At 33.6% G+C, this 8,623-nt stretch overlaps 1 long non-coding RNA gene across 1 annotated transcript; it reads left to right on the top strand.

Moving 5' to 3' along the window:
- Positions 1–2,312: 2,312 nt before the first annotated feature.
- On the top strand, positions 2,313–2,606 carry LOC111616761. Its single transcript, XR_002755311.1, has 2 exons — positions 2,313–2,393; positions 2,477–2,606. It is a non-coding gene; the product is annotated as an uncharacterized LOC111616761 (long non-coding RNA).
- The last annotated feature ends 6,017 nt before the right edge of the window (positions 2,607–8,623 follow it).

Here is an 8,623-nt window from a genome sequence, read left to right as displayed (position 1 = left end):
CTTTTTGTACAAAAGCCTTCAAAAACCATACTTATAGTTACACTAGCGAAAAATCCAAAGAGATGGCGTCTAACGCTTACCTCTAGTACCAAATTAATTAATAACGTAATCATTAATAAGAGCACTTAATTAGCCCGATTAGTTAAGGAGAAAGTTTGGTTTAGTATTTACAGTATTGTACAGTAGAACTTCGTTTAACGAGCACCTCGCATAACAAGCAAACGAAATTATAAAAATCACTCGCTTAACGAGCAATGTTTCGCATAACGAGTGACAAAGATAGGGATAGTTTCTTATTGTATGCATGCTCTATCAGTCTGTGTTCAGCGCTCGTTCCTCTATAATCTTAGTGTTGCTTGTGATTACACATTTTTCTAAACTTGTGTTCACACATATTACGTATAAACATCAACAACCATAGCCCGTTTTATAATAAACACGCTAAACGGTATGCCAAATTCTAGGGCTATGTGAAAGCTATAATTAAATATTAGAAATTAATTATTTCTAATTATTAAATTTAATACGATATGGAAGCATAACTGCCTACCTCTAGTCAAATTAATTAATTTGTAATATTAAATTATAGCCTTCACGTATCCCAAGAATTTGGCAGATCGTTTGGAGTGTTTATCAGGCATTATCAGTGATTTTTTTTTTTGTTTTTGCAAATAGAATTCGCATTCCATATTGGTTTGTTCCGCGCTAGAAAAAAGCATGAAGATGGTTCTTGCGATAATTATTTTCTTTGAATAAACGTCATACATAAAATATTTGAGTGTTTCTTTGGCATGGAATGCATTACAGTATTTTACATTAATTTTTGAAAAAAATTGTTTCGCTTAACGACAATTTCACATTACGAGTAAGATTTTGGAAAGAATTGTGCTATAAAATTCTAAACATTTAAACGTTTAGTTCTTAATTTCCTAGTTTATTTGCAACTCTAACGAATCGCTTTANTATGACTTTTAACCAAGATAATATTCCTGTAATTAGAGAATACGTGTTGAGTTTCATGAATAATTTTATGCAATATTTTATGTAGAAAAATTGGTAATCTATAAAGTATTGTATTAACCAATGACTTATTCAATTTCATACGAACTGCTCTCTTGACTGGGATTTCTCAAACGAGATTTTGGTTGCTTTTTTTTAAGGCAGCCGAAGTAACAAATTAAAAATACTAGAGAGGAAAAAAAGTAGAAATCTACCAGGCTACAGGTGAAAAAACACAACTTCTCTTAAATGCATTAAACACGATTCTACTCACATCAATTGAATCGGAAAGGGAATTCTCGGTAGCAGGACTTTTCACTATTAAAATAAGAAACGGATTGAATGATAGGAGTGTTGGCTATCTTTGCTTTTTAAAATCTTATTTTAAAAATTTAAATAAAACACAATACAGAATGTTACTCTAAGTAGATATAATTTTCAATTGAATATTATTCAGTTTTTTGATGAGAAGAAACAGTGATATCTTTATGTAGATGTTATACATTCGACCCTCTCTATAACACGGGTTCCTATACTTCGGATTCCTATATCACGGCGAGAAAATTGCGACAGTATTCGTACAAACATGCTAAAAAAACTCCTATAATTCGGTAAAACGTCATCGCCGACTCGTGTCGCGACATGATTGCACAAACCGTTGAGTTTAAACGAGCAGCGGATCTGCTAAAAAAAATTTATTATTTAACGTCCATAAAAAATTATATTTATATTAATAATGTTTCTAAGTTCAGCGAATTTTTCGCAAAAAAATAATTTATCAGGAAGCACGCGAGCGCCATTCGATGACAATCTCCAGGACGAAAACAAGCTTAAGCAACGGCGTAGTCGAACGGTGCACACTCGGTAAATAATCCTACAATTTTTTGTTTATAGCATTGTTTATATGGATTGTTCGCAAAAAATTATACGTATTTTAAACATGTTTAGTCGAATTAGTCTAGAATAGATTAATTTTATGGAAGAACCTTTCAAACAGCCGTAGTCCGTAAACTGCACATGTGTCGGGCTGTCATTGGCTGGACTCGTGGAAGATGAATTCATAAAAACCGGAACGTATCTACCATGTTATAGAAGGGTCGACTGTACAGCTTATGTTGTTTAGTGATGCGTAATACCAGTAGAGTCCCCTATAACACTGTAGATAATTCCGTGTTATATGAATTTCATGTTGTACGAGTCACTTAGATTCTACAAATACGTGTGCCGGAAAGTGAACGGCTTACGTATTTGTAAAATCTAAGTGACTCGTACAACATGAAATTCATATAACACGGAATTATGTATAACACGTAATTTTAATGGTACAAGTTTTTTTTGCTGTTCTCGCTGACAATTTCATTACTGTGGATTACTGAAGGATTGAGACGGATAAAGTAAGTTGTTTCTTTGTTTATTGTATTTGATTGATTATTTTAATTTATTATTCGAATTAACCTTTTTTTTTTTTTTGTTTCAGGGATATACTTATTGATTCTAAGAAGTCTGGTCGTTGTCACCGTTTCTTCAATATAGTTCTGATAATTTTTCAAGTTTCTATCTTTCACGTTACATTATACCAGGCTTTTAAAGGTATCTCCAAAGTTTCCAAAGAAAGAATGCTACCGGAAAATTGATTGTTAGACAATAACGTAGAGTTGTAACTCTCTTTTCGAAAGAAAGAATGTTGCTTCAATTTACGATTCGAAATAATGTGAACAATTTTTTTAGACGAATTTAATCATTTTAAATACATCTTAAATGATTGTTTGAAATTTGACAAACGATTTCTTGTAGCGCGTTTTATAATTCTTGTAAGTACAGTAAATAGCTCTAATGTAGCATAGAAGCTTTTCATAAATGTATGTGATGAATTTTTAAGACAAAAATGTTTTATTGCACTTGTTTTAAAAATTATTTGGTTGTATATTGGTCTGTATTCACTGTAAGGATAATACTTTCTCCAGAACGTTTGTACTGACAAATTATCTCGACACTAAATAAAACTGGCAGATTACACACCTCATGCAGTGTATATGAAATTTGAGATCGATTATAAAAAGTTCTAACGAAACGAAACTGTTCATTAACCACTATATATTAATAGTATAGTATATAATTATACTACCGTTCACTTTTAGAATTTATTTAAAATTTTCTAATTAGGGTGAATTCTCTGGTTTCACATATGTGACTAGAGAGTCGGTACCTGGAATGTATGACCCATTTAGATCATACATTCAAAGAATACTCTTGAAATATTAATTAATAATAAATAAATTCTTATATTTACTGATTTCTTGTGTATATATAAATGCAGTCTAACACATCTAAGTTCATTTTGATACGCGCTTCTTGTCCTTCATTACTTATACACTCACTAGCCAATTAATTAGAAACCTCATGCATATTAAGTAAAAGTTATTTTGCAGCTTATATGCAAAACACTTAAGTCGTATGAGTCACAATGTGTTCAGAAGCTCCTATTTAAGAATGCTGCTGGTCAATATAGTCATTAAGTTTATTAAAATGGGAAAGGCGAAGAACTTGACAGTTTCAAAAAGGGGTAATTATAAGTATCTGTCTCACTGGACCCACGATTTCAAGAACTGTAGAGCTGACTGGTTTTTCCAAAGACGAGTTATCCATAGTGTTTAAAATAAATGAATTAGCCCATTTTTTATCATGTTATTTTCCATGTTATTTTATATAGCCTTTGAGAAATTTTATTATTATATATGTATTTATTTTTATTTATTTATATTTGGTTTACTCTGAAAAAATTAAACAAATAACTTAGAACTGTATGTTTGAGTTGTTTTATTAATATGAAATTATTTATTATTGTTTTTAAATTTATGTAAATTTGAAATATTATAACTAAATTAAACACCAGAACACTTGCTGAGCTTACTGCAATTTAATATTCAAATGCTTTCAGCCTATTCTTATAGGCCATCCTCAGGAAATTATAGTTCCACAAACGAACACAAAGCTTTGACATTTCGTATTCTTATAGAAAAGATTTTATACTAGGCCGGAGGAAGTGGCGAAATCAATAGTACAGTGCTTACATTTGGAAATGAAAAGGATATAAACGGATTGTGACTTATTACTTTTTTAAAAGTGATAATGGATTATACGTCTGAAATCAGTGGGAGCCTCAGAAATGATTTCCCATTATATTTCGATGGCATATCGACTAATAATTTGTTGATATTTTAATTATTTTACCGTATTTCTTTTTGCACCTAAAATGTATGACAGATACCCAGGATATGTTCAACTAACATTATGTATAAATTTTGTATATTATTATTTTACTTCACTANAATTATTTTACCGTATTTCTTTTTGCACCTAAAATGTATGACAGATACCCAGGATATGTTCAACTAACATTATGTATAAATTTTGTATATTATTATTTTACTTCTCTAATCGACAATAATTAATTATTGAATAGTGCTTGTGTTTAATGAGTCTTGAATTTCATTGCAAAAGCAAAGAATGTTGTCCAAGAAGCTAAGGAAATTTAAACGCACAATACAGAAAAAAATAATAAATTGTGTTTAAATATATCTCCAGTTTTAATTTATTGAAGTATCAAAGAATAATTTACCTACAACCAATATTTTTTAGAAGTTCGATTTACTTCAGGAAACTGATAAAATTCGTTTCAAAATACATTTTCATAATGGAATGTATACCGAAATTCGTGTATTAAAATTAATGAAATTTAGCATTTCAATAATTGCTATTTAATACACTTTAATACACTAAATTTTTCACGAAATTTTGTTAAATAAAACTGATGTAATACAAAAACTAAAATATTCATATATAATTGACAAACACGCCTCAATATTAATATTACTGTAGTATTATTATGTAAATGACAATAATTCAAACTGGAAATTTAAGGAATTTGTTGGATCGTGACCCGTTTCGTAATTATCAGGCCCGATTGTGATCCAGAAGTATCAAAGCAGATTTAACTCGAAAATTGAAATATTTAAATAACTAATCAATACGCGTTTTAACTAAATACAGTAGAGCGTCGATTATCCGAAACGTGAATTATCCGAAAAAATTCCAGTCGGCAAATTTAAATTTTTGCCAGAGCTGTGGCGCTGCAATCTTTGGCTATGTCTTGGGTACTGAAATATTTTACGTTTTTGATACTAAATTAACTATTGAAGTATAATTTTTTATTGTTTTTATATTTTTCAATATATTTATTTTGTTTGTATAAAATAAAAAAATAATTTTTAACGATGCAATTGTCTTCGTTAGGCTTAACATCGAAAAAATTCAACGCGAAGCGACACGCAACGGAAAAAATTTCAACATGAGGTAAATTAATACGTTTTTCGTACATAATCGGTTATCCGAAAAATAAATTATCGGAACAACCTTAGTCCCCAATTGATTCGGATAATCGACGCTCTACTGTAATCATATACTTATAGATATAATATTTCGTTCAGCAGGTTCAATAACCAAAAATACTATTTATTCAATTCATCTACATATGCATTTCGAATTGACATAAACTCTAACCTTCTTCAGTGTTGTATAGCGTACTTTTTACGTATTCTTAAAAAAACAATAGATACTTTTTTATTTCACGGAACAACCTTAGTCCCCAATTGATTCGGATAATCGACGCTCTACTGTAATTGTGTACTTATAAATATAATATTTCGTTCAGCAGGTTCAATAACCAAAAATACTATTTATTCAATTCATCTACATATGCATTTCGAATTGACATAAACTCTAACCTTCATCAGTGTTGTATAGCGTACTTTTTACGTATTCTTAAAAATACAATAGATACTTTTTTATTTCACGGGTAAGACAATTGTGTGGAATTTATAAAGTTTTTTATCATTTCCAATGCGCTGTACTTAAAATAGGATTTATATACTAAGAATATTCTGTTATCGTTTTTTGATCCTTTTTTATTATATAAAAATCTTTCTTATATAAAGATTTTTATTAATAAAAAGGGTGTGAATGTATATAAAGGTTAACATTATTAACATTTGAAACAATGGCAATTAGTACAATCAATGCAGTTACAACTTAAGAAAACATGACAAAAAGTCTTTAGTAAATAATAATTGTAAACAGCTTTATTAAATACTTGCAATTAGTTTATCCGATGTGATATATGAAAAGTGTACAGTTTACTCTTCTAAACAAACCGTACAAGGTCTGTTCAAAAAGTATCGGACCTTTGGTCGGCAAAAATAAATTTATTGATTTTGATGTACAAAACCCTAATCCCCTTCAAAGTAGTCTCCTTGGTAATGTATACACTTCTCCCAGTGTTCCTGACATTGCTGGAAACACTGCTGGAACTCATCTTTTGGAATGGCTATCAGCCGGTCTGTCGGATTTTGCACGATGTCTTCTCTCGACTAAATTCGGGTTCCTTTTACCATTTCCAGCGTGTGAAATAGCCAAAAGTCACACGGAGCCATGTGGGGAGAGTACGGAGCGTGACGAACCACAGGAGTGTTATGTTTGGCAACGAAAGACCGAATTAGATGCGCAGAATGGGCGGATGCGTTATCACGATGGAGCTGCCAAGTTTTGATCGACCACAGATCCGGTCGTTTGCGTCGCACAGCATCGGAAAGACGACGAGGACCTCCTGGTAGTACTCCTTTGCGATGGTTTGGCCTCGTGGTGCGTACTCACGACACACCACCCCACGAGAGTCGAAAAAACTGTCAACATGACCTTTAATATTGCTGCGGACCTGCCGCGCTTTTTTTGGTTTCGAGGATCATCCCCGAAAGCCTGCTGAATCTTGCGAATGGTTTACGCTTGGGTATCGCCAAGGTTTTGGCAAAATTTGATGAAATATCGCTGCTCACGTTGTTCAGTAATTTTCCAGCTTAGTGGAATCCGACGAGAGCGCACTACAAGACCTCACTCATAAGCCGATTGCCAACGACTGACGCTTCCTGCAGGCGGGAAAAAATTCAGGGTTGTGAATGACTGTCCCCTCCACAACTCCACCGAAGGAGGCCTCTCGCGCATCATTGGTTTACGCGGAAAAAAAAAGGTCCGATACTTTTTGAACAGACCTTGTATATTGCGGCTTCGGTTGTCTGCTTGCCAGTGGAAGAAGAGAAGATAAGAGAATAACAATATTTTCTCATATATATTCCATTGTCATCATTTCAAGTTAAAAATAATCTCTAATATTTTAAGTTTTAATATAATAAAAATTTAATATTTTAAATTTTTATCTTTATTACATTAATAACACGAAGAAATCAGTCTCCACTGTACTCGGCTAGAGATGGTTCGGTTAAGCTTTTGTTTAAGTAAAATTTCGGCTCTTTCGTCAGAGTTTTGTTTATGTTCCCAATTCCCTAATCACTTAATTATTTAACTACTTCTTAAGTAGAAATTAGTCGAAACCGGTTACTTTGTTCTTGAATATTTGTAGTCTCGGGAAAAAAGTAGAAACACAAGTTTTATGACAAACGGTGCTTTTCTTTTTTCTGGGTCACGTTACGCTATGCATTTCTTTAATTTGATCGTATGGCTTGAGATGATGTGTGTTTTGTTTCTATTTTACAGTTGCCGATGCTTGTATATTCTTGGGTCAAGCAGGAGCCGGTCACTATCGCTGCGGATAAATGCGGCGTGGCCCCCAAAACAGCGGTAGATTGGTACAATTACTGCCGTGAATTTGCGGACGTTTTCGTCTCTTACCAGCAAGAAATGAAGCTTGGAGGTAAAGAGATGCACGTCGAGGTGACCATCTACCCACGTTTCTGATTTTGCCGAAATGTCTCTCACTATATTTGTATGTTTTATTTTCAGACCGATGAGACCTTCACCCGGAGGCGAAAATACAACTGTGGCCGCGTAACTAAAGGCACCCAAATCACCATCTTCGGTGCCTATAGTCGGGAAACACGGGAGGTGATGTACTGGCATGTAAGGAGTAGCCAAACATTATTATTTCCTTTTACTTTTTAGTTTTAGTGAAAGTTTTGTTATATTTTTTCATATTCTTTCAGGTGGATAAGAAGAGACGATGGATTGTATGAAGCCACATGCTCAGATATATCGTCCCCGGTACCATCATTGTTTCTGACAGTACGGCCCAATATCGCAGTTGTACGACGATGGGCTTCTCTGAACATAAGACCGTCAATCACAGACAGCGGGGTCCCGAAAGGTAAGGAAGATAAAGCTTGCAATGTGTTATGTGAAAGAAATGAGCAGGCGTTATTGAAAAGTGACATTTTTATTTTATTTTCTGAGCAAATTCGTCGATACCGATGATCCCGAGGCCCACACACGTAACATCGAGTGCAGAAATCGCTGGCTGAAGAAGTCCATCAAGTCGCTCTGCATGGACAGGAGCCTGCAGAGCTACAACTGTACGTACGTGTACAGGAGGCGGGTCCTGTCCCAGTTGCCAAAAACATCGGCAAAATTCCGGCAGTTTCTCGGGGACATCGTGGCCGTCTACCCTCGTCACGGTTGTCAGGGTGCTTAACTCCAGACGATCAATGTGCCCGCGGATCAACATCTGCCACCGTACAAGCCCTATTTCGACGTTCCCGTGCACGAGGGAGACGAAGAGGAA

The sequence above is a fragment of the Centruroides sculpturatus genome, unplaced genomic scaffold (genome assembly GCF_000671375.1).
Source record: "Centruroides sculpturatus isolate CEXI.00-Female unplaced genomic scaffold, Cexi_2.0 scaffold3296, whole genome shotgun sequence".
Taxonomy (NCBI): Eukaryota; Metazoa; Arthropoda; class Arachnida; order Scorpiones; family Buthidae; genus Centruroides; species Centruroides sculpturatus.
This window is presented reverse-complemented; position numbering and strand designations above follow the sequence as displayed.